The 20,182-nt window shown below is 34.7% G+C and overlaps 1 long non-coding RNA gene across 1 annotated transcript in view; it reads right to left on the minus strand.

Moving 5' to 3' along the window:
* LOC112621482 overlaps positions 1 to 18,516 on the minus strand; it is a 59,044-nt gene extending 40,528 nt beyond the window's left edge. Inside the window, exons 1-2 of the long non-coding RNA XR_003118734.1 lie at positions 18,386 to 18,516; positions 562 to 668 (exon numbers count right to left, since the gene is read on the minus strand). This is a non-coding gene — a long non-coding RNA (uncharacterized LOC112621482). The remainder of the gene's footprint in view (positions 1 to 561; positions 669 to 18,385) is intronic.
* Between the last annotated feature and the right edge of the window lie 1,666 nt (positions 18,517 to 20,182).

The following is a 20,182-nucleotide window of genomic DNA, read 5'->3' on the forward strand; positions in this document are numbered from 1 at the left end:
TCTTATAATATCAGGATCTATGAAATACTAAATTTACTATAGTTCCTGTCTCTTTTTCTATTCCAAGCAATGTTTTCAAACTAACAAACTATGGATTTAGCTTATTCTCAGCAATGCCCAAACAATATGAACAATCTTTTTATCTTATTGTTTGACAGCATGTATTGACCCATACGCCTAGCCAGTTTAAATGCACTATTGCACCATAATATATAAGATATAACTGCTCCCGTAAGACTACACTGCTAGAAATAAAAACAGCACATTTCCAAATATGAAAATTATTTTTAAACCTCCCTTACTAATAGCATCATTTGAAAGATATTTGTTATCTTTAAATGAAACTTTTGAATTCTTTATAATGGTATGAAGTCTTTACTATTCTTAAAGGGATCTTTCACCATTCAGATGACCTTTGTTAGAATCCTAAAAAGTTTGGCTATTTTTGGTTTTCTTTTGTTAGTTTTTACATCTAAACAATTTTTCATTTGCACAAGAAGGGACTAGAGACCACACAGGACTAGCATATTTTGGGGCATTGGTATTCCTTTTAATCTTTACCTTGTAGCTCATATCAAAGCTGTAATTGTTTGCTAGCCAGCAAAATCTAATGGCTCCCTCTGGTCAAAAGCTGTCAACAGCAATCTATCCAGCAGTGTGGGCATTGCCTGAAATAGAAAAAGCATCACATATGGTCGTATTCCTTGGTGAACTACAAACAAGGTAAGGCTTAACATTTTCAAACACAAAACCATTACTAACTCCACATAGTAAGACTGGGGCACTAACATATCATTGCTAGAGAATTTTGCTTTTTGGTTCATTACTGTCCTGTAGGTCAAAGAATATAGCAAGATAGTACAAGTATTTACACTGTTTTCTTTTTTTTTTTTCTTCCCTTGATTTCACAGTATAGCAATAAGTCTCTCTTAGATGTTAGATCATGATTTATTAGGTGTCCAAAAGCAAACCCATACTCCAAAATGTATAAAGAAAACAGGCCTCAAATGATCAGTCCAGATTTCCTGCTAAGTGCAAAGACTGCTAAATTCATTAGGAAATCTAACAAAGAAAAATACTACGTTTTTTTTTTTTTTTTATTTGCTCCAAAAACTGTAAAGTTCTGTTTAGAAATTTCTGAGGTAGGTGGTTTATTTAACATTTGTATTATCACAATACTATTGTATAATCCTACTGACACAGTTCAGTGTAATGACTCTAAACATCAAACCAGCTATCGAACATCATGCTGAGTTTCCCATCCAGGCTAATTAGAATTCTTGTCTTCTTAAAACATTTGCACTCTCGGCATTCCAGTGGTTTTTCCACTTGTGGCTGGGCCTTTGGATATTTCTAAATCAGAATGAGCTGCATGCCGCTGGCTTTACATGCCTCTTGGTTCCTTCTGCCCTCTCACCTGAATGTCAGAAATCTTTTAGTAATTCCTCAGAATGAAATCAAAGAGTTTCTCTTAGTTCAGTTTAGAGGCATCCAAATGGAAGCAGCAAACTAAAAACAGAACATTCACCCAGTAGTTTTTATACATTCTAGAATGTCCTCTTTGTTAACCCACTTTATATAATATATAATATAGGATGGATTGTGGATTGTTCTCTTATTAGAAGCAAAATAATTCATATATAAATAAGCTATGCTGCACTTCATGTAGTGCATAAAATATGCGTTCAATTTCAATTCATCTAAAAGAATGATAACATAGGAGTAGACTTCAGGTAATAAAAGGAAGAAGAAAATAGTCTTGGATCAGTAGAAGAGGAACTCATTTTGTAGACATTTGACATGAAGAATAGACAGTGTACAATGTAAAAGTAAGAATTTGTACTGCTCTCTGTCTATTATGAGACACAATAAGGTTCTGAAAGTTCCTGCAACAGAAGCCTATGGTGTGTGTTTTTACTAACATTTTTCTAATGCAAAAATTTCCATGTACCACTGGTAGGAAATTCATTCCTCAATATAAAGTTTGGGCAACTCATTAAATGTTGTGTCCTTTTGTGAAAGTCTTCAAAGCATACAGGCCCAATTCCATTTCAGAGATTAATATAAGCAACTGATGAAAAGTTTTATTGGAATCTGCCATTGGTTTAATCACACTAATTCATCTCAGAGCTGAACTAAAAATGGGATAAGTCTTTAGTAAAATTCAAATGCAAAAGGATGGCTTTGGTTAAGTGAAAGTATGACAACATATTTGGTATTTTGTCTGCTTTCCTGACACATTTCGCCAAGGTTCAGTGAACTGGTAGTATGTTTTGCTCATTATAACATCTTCAAGTATTTCTAAGATGTCTGGGGTTTGGCATGCTCCAAAGATACCTTGCCAAGCTCATTTTCCACTATTATTTACACCCATATATTTTTTCAAGGAAACAGTTTGAATGTTTCTGATTAAATAGAGCTATTGAATGTACAAATGGCCCCATTTAATACACTATAAGTAACTTAATTCAGTTTTTGGGGGAAAAATAAAAAATAGTTTACATTTGCTAATAATCTAAATTTTGAGAGATTTGGATTGTATCTAACCTTAAATCAAAATATCGTTAAATCCTATAATTGAGTAAGACACATTATTATCATGCTTAGCCTCCATGCCATTTTCCATTCATTTTGTCATCTCTGTCCGATTTACCATATCTCATCCTATACAACATTTTAAGTACTTTAACATATGTATGTCATTTCACTACCAATGCTTTCCTGATTACCTTTTAAGTAATATAAGTAGGTAATAATAGTAATTGTTTACAGAGAAGGCTACAATTCCTCTTGCCAAAAACCATACCAAATAATAGGTGGAATTGTTTATGTGCTTTCCTTAGGCACTATATGTTAAATAGTATATTAAATATAATGTCTAACTGTGTATAAGTATATATCACATGATACTGCAGATGGACAGAGAAGTGCTGCGTCGAGAAGGGTGGTTCCCTGGCCAAAGCTCCACCCTTGAGTCTGTGCCCACTGACCTACGTGAGGACAAGCACTTTTGTTTTCATGCCCAAATGTTGCTTTTCTAAGACCACCCTGGCCTACCACGCCCCCATAACCTATAAAAACCTCGAGATCCTAGTGGGCACAGACACAAGCGGCTAGATGTCCAGAGGAACACCCTGTCAGAACCCACTGTCAGATCCTGGAAGGCCATCCATAGAGGAATGATGCGGACGTCAAGGCAGAAGGAGAATCTGGCAGCTCAATTCCAACTTCCCACTCCATTCCCTGCTGTCCTCCCCATTCAAGTCAGTGAGAGCTACTGAGAGCTACTTCCACTCAACAGAACTTTGCACTCATTCTCCAAGCTCATGTGTGATCCGATTTTTCCAGTACACTAAGGCAAGAACTCAGGATACAGAAAGCCCTCTGTCCTTGCGAATAGGCAGAGGTTCTAATTGAGCTGATTAACACAAGCTGATTAATGCAAAGGAGAAACAGATTCCAGTTGACTATTTTTAGAGTCTTCTAAGGAAAGAGACAACACAGCCTCCCAGAATATATATTTTTTAAAACCCACGATAATCTAAACAAATTTGAAGTGCTTGTTCCTGAATTATTTTATTGAAACTTATCAGCATCTCCTCTATCAACATTTCTTTCCTTTTGAAAGGCACTCTACATGACTTTGTGGGAACCTATGGACAGTGTTCTTCAAACTGAGAGACATGTGTACCCTGGAATACATACTTACCAAGGGAGAAGCTGACATGGACACTTTTTAGGCAGTCACTTTCCAGATCATATTCTCACTTTCATAGATACTATTTGCTAAAATCTATTTGCCTGAGAAGACACTTGCTATAAGGATGTTCTGTCAGTTCCCACACTTTCTGACCAACTCCCTGCCATCATTCATTCTCACTTACTTTGTACTACTAAACAAAAAACAATTAAATTTACTGTTGCCTAAGAAGCATCCTTTAACTTCTAACATGTGTACGAAAACTAAGACATTTGACAGATCTTGATCATGTCAATTTTTAGACTTCCCCAAAATTGAAAGTGTGCATGACTTTGCTGATTGGATAACAAATGCTTTTACAATTCAAGTGCTTTCCAATATTTGCTTTCAACAAAATTGAAAGATGGTCAAATACGGTTGTCAGTTAATAAATCATTAAAAGTAATGTTTGGTAAATGATCACAATACAGTTTCCACATACAATACAAAAGAGATTTAGGTAATTAAGTGATACAACTATGTTAGAATTCCTTGTATTCCCATCTATTTATTTATTTGAAATATGAAAAATATTAGTAACTACTGACATTTCTGAAAATAAAAAAGGGAAAACAATTAAGGCTGCATCTTGGATGATTTTAGAAACAAGTCATATTTACCCATGCATGCATAAAATAATTAGAGGGGAAATATCCATGCTCTCATTAAAAAGTGAAAAAAAAGTTTAAAAATTATTTATCAAAACAAGTACTATATATATTCAATTATTCTATTAAAACTGAATACAAAAATATTTTTGAAACTCATAGTTTACAATTATCAATTTAAAAACTTTTTCACATATTTTTGTTGAATGTGATTTTATTTTTTTGCAATTTGCCTTGTCTGCCTAGAATAAGGGAACAAGTAAAAAGAAAAATTGTTTAAATCATTCATTTGTCAAGTAAAAAAAATTGTTTAAATCATTCATTTGTCATTAAAATGTCTACTGATTATATGATGGTTTGATATGATTTGATATAATAAGTATTAATACTTGTATCATTATTAAGGCAAGTTTAGACCCTTACCTTAATAATGATATTAAGTATTACTATAATTATAAAAATAAAAGTAGAGGAAAACAGAAAACTACAGATAACTTTTTTAAAAATTAAGCAACTATAATTCTAGCTGCCATAACATATTTTCAATGTTTTATCTTATAGTTTGAGTACTATTTTTATAAAATATAGCAATCTATATTAAATCATTGATAAATTTTATTTTAAAATTATAAATAAATTAAGTTTAATTAAAATTAACTAATTAAATTTTGATGTATTCTAAATTTTATTTCTACAAATTTCAAGGAAAAATGTATGACAGAGGGATCATCAGTGTTAACTTGTTTAGTGACAAATTATAGTGCAATTAATGGTGGGTCAAACTGATATTACATAAATTCTGCTATGATGTACTATGAAGGATATAATTTCATCAGTTTTCATTCTAGTCAAAAATGCTTCATTTGATTTTATAAAGCTTTTAAATTTAACTTCTAGCAAAATGAAAAATAAAGTAAAATACCTCAAAAGGAATCAAGCAGACAAACCCAAGAAGCAGGACATTCTTCTGGATAGCTGCTTCATTAATTTCAACAAGTTCATCTGACTAAAACTGGTACCTTATAATAGATATTCCAGAAATAGCCCAAATTGTGAATATAAATTTGGTATAAGACAAAGGTGAGACTTCAAGTCAGTGAGTAAAATATACTAGTTTTTAATAATTAAGATCTTGTGATGAAATAGCCATGTAAGAAAAATAAACAAATTTTGTTCCAGTCTCACCTATTACGCCAGAATAAATTTTAAATGGATTAAAAATCTAAAATGAAAAAACTATATACCAGTGCTAGGTAAAAACAAAGGTTAATTTCACTGTACATCTAGAACGGAGAAAATTGTTCAAACTATGACAATTTATACACAAAACAGTAGACAATATTGAAAAATTTGTTCATATAAAAATTTGTAAATGCAAAAAAATTCAGTGTAAAAGGCAAATGAGAAACTGGAAATATGTAATGCACACAACAAAAAAAGTTAGTATGTGAAACATATTAATATCTTCTAAAAATAAAGAAAAGCCTTAACACTATAGAAAATAGGCAAAATATACAGATAGCTCAAAAAGAATGAAAATATAAATACCTTTAAAATATGAAAAAATGTTCTGCTTTGTTCATAATATGAAAACTACAAATTAAAATACTCTGCGATCCAATTTCTCACATATTGAATTGGCTAAGATCCAGAAGATTGACAATGTCCTCTGTGGGTAAGGATGAACAAAACAGTCTCATACATTGATGACGAAAATGCAAAGTGTTCAAAACCACTATGAAGGGAAATTTAATAAAGTCTAGCAACATTTATGCCTTTGTCTTGTGACCCAGCAATCCCACTTTGAAGAACATATCCCAAAGATATACTGACAAAAATATGAAAAAGAGAAAAATATGTACAATGCCATTTATGCTGCAATATCTGAATTGTAAAAACTGGGGAAAAAACAAATGTACGTAAGTATGATACTGCAGTTGGTTGAATAAACACAGTATAGTAACACAATGGAAATCCAGATAATACTAAAATGACAAATGGAATACCTCAACAAACTACTAAGAAGTTTTCTCTAATATATATTGTTAGATATAAAAAGCAAGTTCAAGAAAAAATGGGTATAATATGTGATCGTTTAAGAAAGAGACAACATAAGCAGGATATTATGTATAAATAGCAAAATATTAGGATATAGACAACATGTATTGACTAGGTTAATATATGCATATGTATATCGGTATGTTAAAAGCTGGAAAGTAATTTTAAATTTAGAAAATATAGAGATAACGACCGGGCATGGTGGCTCACACCTGTAATCCCAGCACTTTGGGAGGCCAAGACAGGTGGATCACCTGAGGTCAGGAGTTCGAAACAAGTCTGGTCAACGTGGTGAAACACCGTCTGTACTAAAAATGCAAAAATTAGCTGGGTGTGTTGGTGTGTGCCTGTAATCCCAGCTACTCGGGAGACTGAGGCAGGAGAATCGCTTGAGCCCAGGAAGCAGAGGTTGCAGTGAGGCGAGATCAGCTACTGCATACCAGTTTGGGTGACGGAGCAAGATTCCGTTTCAAAAAAAAAAAAAAAAATATATATATATATATATATACACACACACACACACACACACACACACACACGGGAAAAGGAGAGACAAGGCTTAGAGAGAAAGAAATAAGAGTTGGCCTTCTCCGACTATACTGTGTTTTGTAGATTTGTATTCTATATCCATGAAAATGTATTGCATAATTCTAAAAAATATTTTAAGTGGGGAAAAAATAGTAATTCCTAAAACCTGAAACAAAGTGAAGCAAATTAAACTATATATTGAATTGATGATAAAACCACACATAGTGAAATTATTCCAAATGCCTTTAAAATACAATAATTTGACTGTATACCCCTATACATACAGCACAAGGGAAAAAAACATTTTAAAAATATTAATAGACTGTATTCAATAGATTTTTTAGTCTACTACATGTGATTCATTATATTAATACTTTTATTCTGACACATGTAATTACATATGCAAACACATGTACAGGAAATGTGTGTGTATATGTACATGTGTTTTTAGATACTTAAAAAACCATATTCACACTTTTACATACACATAGTATGTATATTGATGTTATTATGTTATATTTTTAAAAGAGCACTTTTTTGCTTTTTTGTTTATAGTTTTTTTAATTTTCATTTTTATGAATAAATAATTGTACATATTTATGGCATACATGTGAAAATTTGATATTAGCATACAAGGTGTAGATCAAATCAAGATAATTCGGGTATTGATCACCTCAAGCATTTGCCATTTCTTTGTGTTAGGAACATTCTAATTCCACTGCTTTAGTTATTTTGAAATATACATACATTATTTTTGACTATAGTTATCCTACTGTGATATCAAACACTATTTCTTATTCCTTCTATCTAAGTCCATTTTGTTTCCACTAACCATATGCCTTCATCCCTCAAACCCCTGCACTACCTGTCCCAGCCTCTAGTGACCATCATTCTATTCCCTGAAAGAGCACCTGTCTTACAGATATATAACTGTAGTTTTACAGATAAAGTGATATGAGGCCAGGCGTGGTGGCTCACGCCTGTAATCCCTGAACTTTGGGAGGCCGAGGCGGGCGGATCACCTGAGGTCAGGAGTTTGAGACCAGCCTGACCAACATGGAGAAACATAGTCTCTACTAAAAATACAAAATTAGCTGGGTGTGGCAGCTCATTCCTGTAATCCTAGCTACTCAGGAGGCTGAGGAAGGAGAATTGCTTGAACCCCGGAGGCGGAGGTTGTGGTAAGCCAAGATTGCACCATTGCACTCCAGCCTGGGCAACAAGAGCAAAACTCCATCTCAAAAACAAAAAAACAAAAAAAACAAAAGAAAAAAAAAAAAGAGGAAAATGATATGATAATATTAAGACTAGGATTTACTGCAAATAATTTAGTTTTGTTTTATGCAGGTACAGGAAGTATGTCTTTGGGGATAAAGGATTGACTTGAGTTAACATATGTTGAAATTAGCTGATGAGTACACAGGAAGTCATCCTATTCTATTTTATAAATGTTAGAAGTTCTCAGTGATAAAACATTTTTAAGAAGAGACAGTAGAAAAAAATCCTAAATTAAGAGATTTAAGGAATGTCTAATAAAGAGGAAAGAAGATTAAGAAACATTAAAAGCAGAAACAGCCGGGTGCGGTGGCTCACGCCTGTAATCCCAGCACTTTGGGAGGCTGAGGTGGGCGGATCACGAGGTCAGGAGATCGAGACCATCCTGGCTAACATGGTGAAACCCCATCTGTACTGAAAATACAAAATATTTAGCTGGGCGTGGTGGCGGGCACCTGTAGTCCCAGCTACTCGCGAGGCTGAGGCAGGAAAAAGGTGTGAACCCGGGAGGAGGAGCTTGCAGTGAGCCGAGATCACGCCACTGCACTCCAGCCTGTGCCATAGAGTGAGACTCTGTCTCAAAAAAAATAAAAAATAAAAAAGTAAAAAGCAGAAACAATATTTTGTCTGGAACTAGCCACTGATTTGAACATTTTGGAGTCCACTAAGATAATTTAAATGTAAATTATGTATTTAAAAGTTATAATTTTATAGAAATAGAGAAATGAAAATAGACGCTGGTGGGAAAAAAAAAAAAAAAAAAAAAACGGTCGCAAGAGAATGTAAGATAAGATCAGAAAAAGAATAAAATATAAATACTTACACATAAAAAGATCCTGTTATGCCCAGACCATTTATTCCCCGAAGAAGACCACCAGAGTCCAGAGTCAAAGCTAAGCAGCAAGGATCTTTATTACAGGTTCGAACCTGGAACTCTCCCTCGCTCGCGAAACGAGACGGGCAGGAGAGCTCCCCCACTGAGCTCCGAGCAGTGTTATATAGTCTAAGAAAAGTGGGCATAGAGTTATTATACAAATCAGACATATGATTGGCTAGTGTTTGAACAAGGCGATTCGGCTAACTATGATTGGTTCCCACCATTTCTGATATTTCGGTTCAACCTTTGAGGCGGGAGAGCAGGTTTATGGCAGCAAGAGTTTATCTTACTTAAACACGTCTTGTGACCTTGCCTCAGAACTTACAAAATCTCTGGTATGTGCAAAACAAAATCTCTGGTACGTGCAGAAAAACAGGTGCTCACAGAACTTACGAAATCTCTGGTATGTGCAAAGATTAGAGAGCAGAACAAAGGTATAGCGGGGGGGGGGAGTACACATCTATCTTTGTGTCCTTTCAATCCAAAATTCAATATACTAGTTATGCTTTAGATTGGGAAAATATTAATTTTGTTGCTTCATTTATTTTCTACAATGTATATTTACTATCAGTAATAATAGAAATTTGTTTTATTTAAAAATAAAACATAAATTCAGTTTTTCTCAATTTTTTCTATACTAGAGTCAGTGATATTTTTCTTTTACGTAAATGTAAAACATTATCATAATCATTAAAATTATTCCCCTTATCTTTCATTAGATCTGAGAATATAAATCCTTTGTATTAAACAAAAAGAATATTTAAGAGAAATAGTATCAATCAAATTGAGTCAAAACTGAAGTCTTAATTATTTATTATTTTATAATTTTAAATATGTAAAATATCTCAAACCACTCTTTGTTGAAAGACCGTGATTTTCTTGAAGTTAGTTTATCTTCTACCAAATGCCACTTAATGCTACACTTACTTTTATGCAAATAATATTTTCTATGGGGCATAAGTGGTGATGCACATGGAATTTTATATCTGCTTGTCCTTTTCTGTATAAAATAGAAAATACATTTTGCATTTTTATATAAATGGTGAAAAGAACTTCATCATTGCTAAGTGATTTTTAAAAGTACTTTTTATATACTTGTTACTATAAAGACATACTCAGCGATCCAGCTCACATATTACCTTATCAGACCAACACAATTTATTACCATAGTCTATCCTGTATATTGTAAGCTAAACTGCAAAGTATGAGGATAGTTGACAGGAATTTTACATGGTCCAGTGACATACATGCTAAGAAAGAAATGACATATTCTGGAAGATGGAGGTGTGCTTCCCTTTCTAGCAATTTCCTTCTTTCAATACATTTTTCTTTATTAAAATTATTCATTAATTTGTTTTATGCCTATCATGCGTTGCCCTTCACTTTCATGGCCTGCTTCTTGCATTTCCCTTTCAAATTAAAATTGGAATTAGAAATATATAAAGGGTGTGTGTGTGTGTGTGTGTGTGTGTTATCAGTAATGGTTACTAATATCCCCGTAGTTGTAAGTCTAAAACGAATTTTAAGTACCAGTCCATTGGCAGACTGACTGACAATGTCTTTTCAGTCAAAAAGAGTAGTAAGTCTTTTTTCATCTTGTTTCTCACCCTGGTAAGCAATAGCTCTTGGTAAGCAATTGGCTGCATTCATTGTCATCAGTTGTAGCATGTGTTATTGGAATTTCGTTCTGCTTAAGGCTTCTGCATGTTTGAAAAATTATTAGGTTTCTGTATTGTGATTTAGATGAAGGTCAGTTTGGCCATAACTTTTTTATAGAGACTTTCAGGGTCCAGATTTACTACTTACTAAACACTTCTAAATAAAGTATCCTTTATAAACATTACATCTTAGAGAAAAGTGTGAACCTTATAAAAATGATGCAAGTGATTTTAATAAAGGGGGCTACAAAAAAGGGAAGCTATAAGCTGCCCCTCTTTTCACTCTGACCCCATCTGTTGTAAATGAATAAAAGCACAAATTGGGTTTTATGCTGAACACTTTAAAGTCAGTAGTGGTTTAAAGTTATAAACAAATGAAAACCAGAAGGAGACTCAGAAGTTATGTGAACCTATGTGCTTGAAGATGCAAGTTTCTTCCAGGTAATTATAGTGAGAAAAGTGGTGACAGAAAGAAAAAACAAAAAGAGCTATTCCAATATACCCAATCACTTGCTTGTATTTTGGAGTCAGTCTGTGAATAATTCCCCTTGGGTCTGGGCCAAATGAAAACTAGAACATAATATTTAAAAGTTTTTACAAAGCTACATTTATTTTCTTTAAGGACTTTTTCATTATTTGTCTAAGAAGCTTTTTTACTGTTTCTGGTGTTAAAATACCTTTTCTTTTGTGAAATGATTATATATAGAGGTCATTTTGTTTTTTGTTTTTTGTTTTTTAACTTTTCACTTACCCAAATTACAAAACTTAGTAGCTATAGTGAATTAATATTTATTTTTGAAATGTACTAAGTGAAATTTAAGTCAGAGAACCACAGAATTAGTCTATTTACTGATATACAAGTTGTTTACCCAATGTTAAACTTGTGTCTAACCTCTCTAACATTTCCAGTTGAGGTAATAGACTAACGTGTGAAATATCAGGCATGGAGTATTGAGTACCTCTACCATTGAGAAACTCAAGAACGGAAAAGGAAAGGCATTTAAGGATATGGTTTCCTCCACTTGGAAAACTACCCTATAAATTCCCATATTTTTTAAAGGCCCTACTCATTTGATATTTGTATTCTTAAGTATTCCAGGCCAACCCACTTTAGGCTAGGATTCACCTCTCTGTACCCCAATTTTTTTTTTTTTTTTTTTTGAGACAGCTTTGTTCTGTTACCCAGGCTGGAGTGCAGTGGCAAGATCTCGACTCACTGCAAACTCCGCCTCCCTCCACCCAGATATTTTTATAAGGAATATACGCTCTTTAAAAACAGCTTGGCTTGAAGTGGACATTTATCAATTCAACTGTTGGCTGAGCCAAAGTGTATTTATCTTACCGCCCAATTTGGTTCTTGATTCCAGTTGCTATAGAGTTTTCCTATGTCTCATCTCAATGGGAAAGAAGAAACTATTCCAGAGCAGTCACACTGGGCTCTGTTTGTTGGCCTTGTTTTCTGCCAATGTATAAACAGGACTTCTAGGATCTGGTTACTAAATTCAGACCTAATCCTTTTTCCCACTAATTTAGGATAATAAAAAAAAAAAAAAAAAACACCTTTTTTATGTTATGAAGACTCATGTAGCATTACAGCTTTTACAAGATCTGCTATCAAATATAATAAATAATTACAAATCTTAGAGGGCAGAAAAAGTTTAATTTTTAAGAATTGATTGGAGTATTACCTTGATAGGTCTTCAATTTGTGAAAAAGCAGTTTTATGTAAGTGCCTAGACTAGAGAAGCTAGCTGAAAATGCAAATGTAAAGAGGAGGCCTGGCACGGTGGCTCATGCCTGAATCCCAGCACTTTGGGAGGCCGAGGTGGGCAGATCACCTGAGGTCGGGAGTTTGAGACCAGCCTGACCAACATGGAGAAGCCTGGTCTCTGCTAAAAATACAAAATTAGCCAGGCATGGTGGTGCATGCCTGTAATCCCACCTACTCGGGAGGCTAAGGCAGGAGAATCACTTGAACCCAGGAGGCAGAGGTTGTGGTGAGCCCAGATCGCGCCATTGCGTTCCAGCCTGGGCAACAAGAGTGAAACTCCATCTCCAAAAAACAAAAAAGAAAAAGAAAAAATAAGTAATAAAAATAATACTAACGAAAATGTAAAGAAATGTGTAATTTGTAATTTTCCATGAAGAAATATACAGGTGTCTGGGATATTGTGAATTTAGAGATGGCCCCATAAGTGAAAAGAATATTTTTTCAGTGTGGAACTGACCTCACCTTTATATTAAAGAAGGCTACATAATGTACCAGTTTCAATTATGTGCTGCTCATTGACGCAGCACTATTTCTTGTACATCGACTGTGTTTCCCTTTCTCCTCAATGTTTAGTAGAAGTCTCCTACACAATAGATGGGCGGAAGAGGGACTGATTTGCGTGACATGAGAGGAAAGACAGAAACAGCCATATGTAGAAAGACTTGAGGAAGATGAAGAGTTTGCTGAGAAGCAATAAATAGGGACCATATATGATCAGGCACAAAGTTTAAGCCCCTTACTAAACCCAAGGCATGTTGATGGGAGCTAGGATATGAAATGGTGTTTCAACTTAATTGATACTTAGAACAAAAAGGATAAGGTACCTTTAACATCCTGGGCAACCTAAAAGAATCTGTGTCACTAATATATATGTTTCTGGCATGACATACAGAAAAACAAATGCCACTTATAATTTGTTTTAAAATGTGTTTTGTTTTTGTTTTTGCTTATATTTTTGTTTTGCTTGTTTTAAAATTTCCTGTATGTTTCCCTTTATCAAATGGAGTTTACTGACTCTTTTGTTTGGTTTCATCAACCTCAAACCAATAAATTTATTTATTTTTATTTATAAAAATTCACTATTAATGCCAACAACAATATTCAAAGACTATATAAATTATAGCAGACACTGTACCATTATTGCAATTTTTGTTAAACATGATGACAATTTCCATTTAGTTTACCCAAAGTCCAGGACTTTGAGGAGTGCTGTGGTCTGAAAGTGTGTGTCTTCTCCAAATTGATACGTAAAAATCCTATCCACTAAGGAGATTATATTGGTAGGTGGGGCCTTTGGGAAGTATTTGGGTCATGAAGACAGAGCCCTCATAAATGTGATAAGATCCCTCAGCTTGTTTGCAAGCTAACTTCATGTGAGGACTAAGTAAGAAGGCACCAACAATAAACCAGGAAACAAACCCTCACCAGACACCAGACCAGCTGGCTCTTTGATCTTAGAATTAGAAAAGTGAGAAATGTATTTCTGTTGTTTATAAGCTATCTGGTCCATGATATTCTGTTTCAGCAACATGAATGGACCGAGGCAAGGGTCAGGAGAGCACTGGAGCATGTCTTCTGTACCAGGAAAGGCATAGGTATTTATGAAGGGCACAGCAAGGATTTAGTCGTGTCTGTGCAGCACTTCTCAACATTCCTTAAATGTCATGGCAACTCAGAAAATGATTCATTTGTTGTTTACACTGCATACTTGGGCAAACACAAGAGGATTGTCATGACATCCTCCTGAGACATCCTAGATCTCACACAACAGACTCCAAAAAAAGATAAATATTTGGGCATCTTAAAACCCATTTTTGGTGTACCAGTTAAATCCCTGGTACAATTTCAGCAGACTCTCAATATTGACACACCTTAGGATTTGATATTCTAAAGAAACCACATATCTACTTGCAGTGTGGCCTTGTGCCTAAGTTTTGTCCTTAAGAAATGCCTTAGTCCAGCAGTATAAACAGACTGATGAGTTGGTGTTTAAAACCAGGACATAAAGAATTCTCTTAAAAGCAAATTTGCAAGTGAATCTATTCTCATCCCTATAAACAGAGCAGTAACTCTTTTGTGGTGCTTACCAACTATAAGCAAGTGAATAAATAAGATCAATTCTTAGGATGATGATTCCCTGAAAAAAAAAAATAAAGCAGAGTAAGGCATTCACAAGTGACTGGGGTTCAGAGTCTGCTTTAGATTGGACCGACATGACAGGGCTGTCTCAAGATCACCTGAGACTTGCATGATTCCCAACAGTGGTGTATTTTCTGGGGGAATTAATTACCTTCCAGCTCAGGATACAGCAAGCTCTGAAAGTGGAGATAAGCTCAGCACAGTTAATGATGAACAGAAGGAGGGCTAATGTGGCTAGTGAGAGTGGGAAGGAGTGGTAGGAGATGAGGCAAGCTGGGGGCACATCAACCAGCATCACAGTACAAATTTGGATTAGATCCCAAAATTAGAGGGCTTGCAACTGGTAAACTGAAATAATTTGACTTACATGTTTAAATGATCACTGTGTGGGAAATGAATTGCAGAGAAGCAAGAGTGGAATAAAGAAGACTGGTTAAAAGACTATTAGAGCAATTGAGGCAAAAGGTGATAGCTTAGACCAGAGTGGTAGTAGTAGAAACGAAGTCAATTGAAAAATTTTAGATGTATTTTGGATAATGTATCTTCCAGAATCAGAAAGTCAAAATTGTTAGAGACCTAGAGTAAAAAACAAACCGAATCAAAGCACAGCACAACACACACACACACACACACACAAAATTGAGAAGTGTTATTTGGGTTGAGTGAAAGGAAGATCCATTTTAGGATTGATTCTCCCAATGTTGGACTTTATTTATTTTTTTCTTAATGATTTAAAGACTCACAAATACATCTTGGTGGATGTAAAACCTACAATCTTGTCACATTGGTCATCTGTTCATTCTTTTTCTCTGAGGAGAAACTGTTTCTCTCCCATGATCCATTTATCATATAGGTCATTATGACCCATCTATAGGCAATTCTCAGAAAACAACATTCTCATTTTAGGCATGCCCCACAGAATATATTCCTGGTTTATACTCTCCTAGTAGAGTATAAACACACAAACACAAACAATAAAACTCTATTTTAATATCCATATTCATCAGGTAATTGTCAGGAAGTAGCATTTTAAGTATGTATTTTATATATTTACATGGTATTATATTTCTTACACGAAAGTGTTTTACCATGTTTCAGTTACATGGTATCGCCTGAGAGTCTTGGGTTAACATGTAGCCCATTATCATTTTTCCAACTTAACAGAAAATACATTCTGTGTTAGGCTGAATAATATTCTCTAGATATTATAATAAATACAAATTTCTGTAACTTTTAAATGTTTCGCTATTTGGAAAAAAGGTCTTTGTAGATATGATTAAGTTAATGGTCTGGAGATGAGGAGGTTATTCTGAATTATCTGAGTGGACCCTAAAGGCAATTACATGTATCTTTATAAAAGTGAGGCAGAGGTAAATTAGACATGCATAGAGAGGAGAACACTCTGCACAGGGAGACAGAGGTTGGATTATATGGTCACAAGCCAAGGAATGCTGATAGCAACCAGAAACTGGAAAAGACAATAAATGGATTATCCTGTAGAGCCTCCAGAGAGTGCAATGACGCTAACACCTTGTTTTGGGTCCAGCGATACTGATTTCAGATTTCTGGCCTGCAGAACTGTGGGAGAATAAATTTCTGTTGTTTTAAGCCACCCGGTTTGTGGTAATTTGTTACAGCAGCCACATGAAACTAATATAGGCCCCCAGTTAGTATTTTCATGCAGAACCTATGAATTTTCAAAAATGGGTTCCTAATGTTCAGGAAATGATGTGATGTATATATTTCTGTTTCTTGGATGAAAGTCTACTTTTATAACGTATATGTTTTTATGGACCCTCTAGTTGATAAACTTCAACCACAACTTCTTACTCTGCATTCAAAAATGAACCCGTATTACCAGGTTCTGTTGTGAACATAAACCTTTGATCCAGAATTTTTTGAGACTTTGCTTTTGTCTATCCCATTATCATCTATTACCTGAAACTACCTGGCTGAAGGTGGAGAGTGTTTTATATTGAAGGTGAGAGCTTTGGGGTATTTTTCAATAGAAAACCAAACTCTAATTGAATCAGATAACCCGTAGAGGGTCAATTAAGCATCACAACACACTTCATGGAAAGAACACTCAGTAACCTCTTTGGAAAATAGTCTCAAGCAGAATTGATTTGTTGTATTGCCACCTCTCATTAAATATTGAATCTTGATATTACTGCTCACTCCTATTGCCACTCCTGGTCTATTTGTTTCTCACTAGTTATGCTGGTGCATTCCATTATTGGCAGAGATCTAGAACTCTCCATACCTCAGCGTGTAAGCTCAGCCTCCCATTGGATTTAGATAGAGTATATTCCTCCTCACCTCAAGTCAGATACTTACAGTATTCCTGGCTGTAATTAATGACTTCCCAAGGAAAATCTTACTCCCATGCATGATGTATGGTCTTTCTCCATGAACCTGACAAAGCAGTCAACAACAGCACAGTATTCTGAAGTAGAAGCAGCAGTAGTAGCACTACGTAAAGGCAGCCCACTCTGGGGCCAGGCAGCGTGTGATGCATTCATTGTAGAATGCTCCATTATCAAGCAAGCCCTGCTGAGTTCCAGCTCCATTAGGAGGTGGCAAAAGAAGTAGAAGCTGATATTTTGGATGACAAGAAAGCACAGTTAAACTCCCCTCTTGTGTAGTACTACAAAATTGTCATAGGCAAGAAAAAAAAAAAGATGATTTTTGTGTCATAGTCATGATCTAATGAGGGCCAGGACCTATGAATAAACTACTAAATATAAAATATTCAAAAACAGTTTTCAAGAGACGGTTCTTTTTTCAATAAAGGAAATAATTATCTTAACTAAATTATAAACTTAATAAGAAAAACATAGTTTATATATCTTAATGGGTAAAAGTATTAATATCCAATCTGACTTTGTCACTTACTTGCTAGGTGACATTGGGCAAATTACATAATGTCATGCGCGTCCGTGTGAAGAGATCACCGCTTTGTGTGGGCAACATGGCTGTTTATTTCACCTGGGTGCAGGCGGGCTGAGTCCGAAAAGAGAGTCAGCGAAGGGAGATAAGGGTGGGGCCGTTTTATAGGATTTGGGTAGGTAAAGGAAAATTACAGTCAAAGGGGGGTTGTTCTCTGACGGGCAGGAGTGGGGGTCACAAGGTGCTCAGTGGGGGAGCTTTCTGAGCCAGGATGAGCCAGGAAAAGGAATTTCACAAGATAGCGTCATCGCTTAAGGCAAGGACCGGCCATTTCCACTTCTTTTGTGGTGAAATGTCATCAGGTAAGGCGAGGCAGGGAATTTGCACTTCTTTTGTGATTCCTCAGTTACTTCAGGCCATCTGGGCGTATACATGCAAGTCACAGGGGATGCAATGGCTTGGCTTGGGCTCAGAGGCCTGACACATAATGTTTTAAAACTTCTGTTATTTCATCTTTAAAATGAGCATTTACTCAGGATTAGATGATACATATGAAGTAGACAGAGCAAAATCCGGAATTTGAAAACAAATGTTAGTCACTGACGCTATTACTCCTCCTGCTCCCACTCCTACTACTGTAACAAATACTATTTGATATTCTCATGGTGTTTAGTATTAATCATGCATGTTTACGTCATGGAATTATTTGCAAGCTAAAACCAAATTAAGACAAGCAAAGAAATTAAAGCATCTTTGTCTTATCAGAAATAAGGTGTCAGAGCCATTAAAAAGTACCAAGACTTTGTTTTACCTAAGCACGTAATGAAATAACAAAATTCTTACCAGGAAATTTAGATTACAATATTGGAGCTATCAAATCCATGCTTTGGAGGCAAGGCACAACCAGTAATGTTAAGAAATCTGTTGACAACTATACTTGATGTTCTTCTACCATAAACATTTAAAAAGGAAGTGCTCCTCTTGCTTGAGGCACTGTAAATAAAAGATAGCTGTTAACGAGTTATCTGAATTCCTAGAATACCACAGAAGGAGGAATTACTAAATAACAAGAGGGTTATTTTGTTTGGTTTTGATTACTGCCCCTCCGCCCCATGTCTTCAATTTATGTCCTAGCACTGTCATGGAGCACAGGAAAAATGTAGCAAGAGAAAAAAAAAAAAGATATAAACGTATTAAAGGAATTAAACCTTGTCCTAGTTTAAATGCACAATTATGTTGCATTTGGATTATCCATCATCTGGTTCCCAACCCAAAAGTAATGGCCTAGCTTTGTTACTCTCCCTTGTTCTTCTGTTTTATTCTTTTTTTTCACACATGGGCTTACCCTTATAACACTGGCAAATTACTTTCTTCTCCTGTGTTTCATTCCACCCATGTGGAAAATTTTCCTGAATTTGAAAACTGGTATATTTACATCTTGACAGTAAGTACCATGTCTTACCATCTAACTTTTTTAAGATTTCCTTTTTTGGTTAGTCTTATTTAACTTTTTTGACTCCCTCAACTTCCTCTGACTTGCACATTTAAATTTGTCATTGATGCTGTTATACTAGATTCAGAATTTTAACTTTAACTTAATGCATTGGAAGAGCAAAAAACAAGAATGAAAACACAAATATGATGTTTTTATATTGATTTATCCTTTTCATATTTACTTTTTATTGAATTTCAGTTTTAGTAACTATTTTGCTATTTAAAATTATTTGGACTCACTATTTTTTTTTTAACCAGTTTACCAGGGATAAGTAATATTGTGTGCACCATGACAAAATTATACCCATTGAGAGCCCAAAGACGACAGGTGATGATTGTTTTCTAGGAGATATTTTACTAGTAGCTTACCTAATGAGGGGATCTAATTTATAATACTCATATTGGTAGCTGCTTTATATTCATTAATTCTGTATTTTTCAAAGTCATTACCCAAGTAATACAATTATTCTTATATTAGAAATGAGGCAACTTATTGCTATTGCCACATCTGACTTCAGAGCCTATTGTTTTCAGTCTCCCGAGATTCTCTCTGTCATGGAGTCTGTCATGGAGTAATAAGGAACTGCAAATGGAACAAATACATCATGTATCTGAAGACACAAAAAAGATAAGAAATATGTGGGCACAGCACAATGCCTAAAAAATAATGACTAGCATTACCTATTGGGTAGTAATGATCCAGAGCTTAAATAAAGTATAAACTTAAATGGAATTATAAATTCCAAATCCCAACAATGGTTCCTCCCAAGCCAACAGGCCAATAGAACAATTCAAGAACAACAATCTTACTTAAATCAGAACTACATAGTAATGGTTCAGCACAGCTAATTAACAAATGCATTACCTCCTGTGGATTTATACATGAAAACATCATGTTGTATATGGTAAACACATAAAATTGTATCTGTCAATTTAAAAAATAAAAATAAAAGAAATAGTTTATGGTAGAAAACGACTACTTTGGAAATAGTTGTATGTTTATTGTTTGTTCTTTTGTTTGGAGGCTTTCATAAGCTCATTCATTCAGTCATTCATTTGATATATATTTTTTGTATCCTTACTACGTGTAAGTTATTGATTGTTCTAAGTGCTAACGTAAAGTGTTAGTTTATATATAAAATGTAT

The sequence above is a fragment of the Theropithecus gelada genome, chromosome 3 (assembly GCF_003255815.1).
Source record: "Theropithecus gelada isolate Dixy chromosome 3, Tgel_1.0, whole genome shotgun sequence".
Classification (NCBI taxonomy): domain Eukaryota; kingdom Metazoa; phylum Chordata; class Mammalia; order Primates; family Cercopithecidae; genus Theropithecus; species Theropithecus gelada.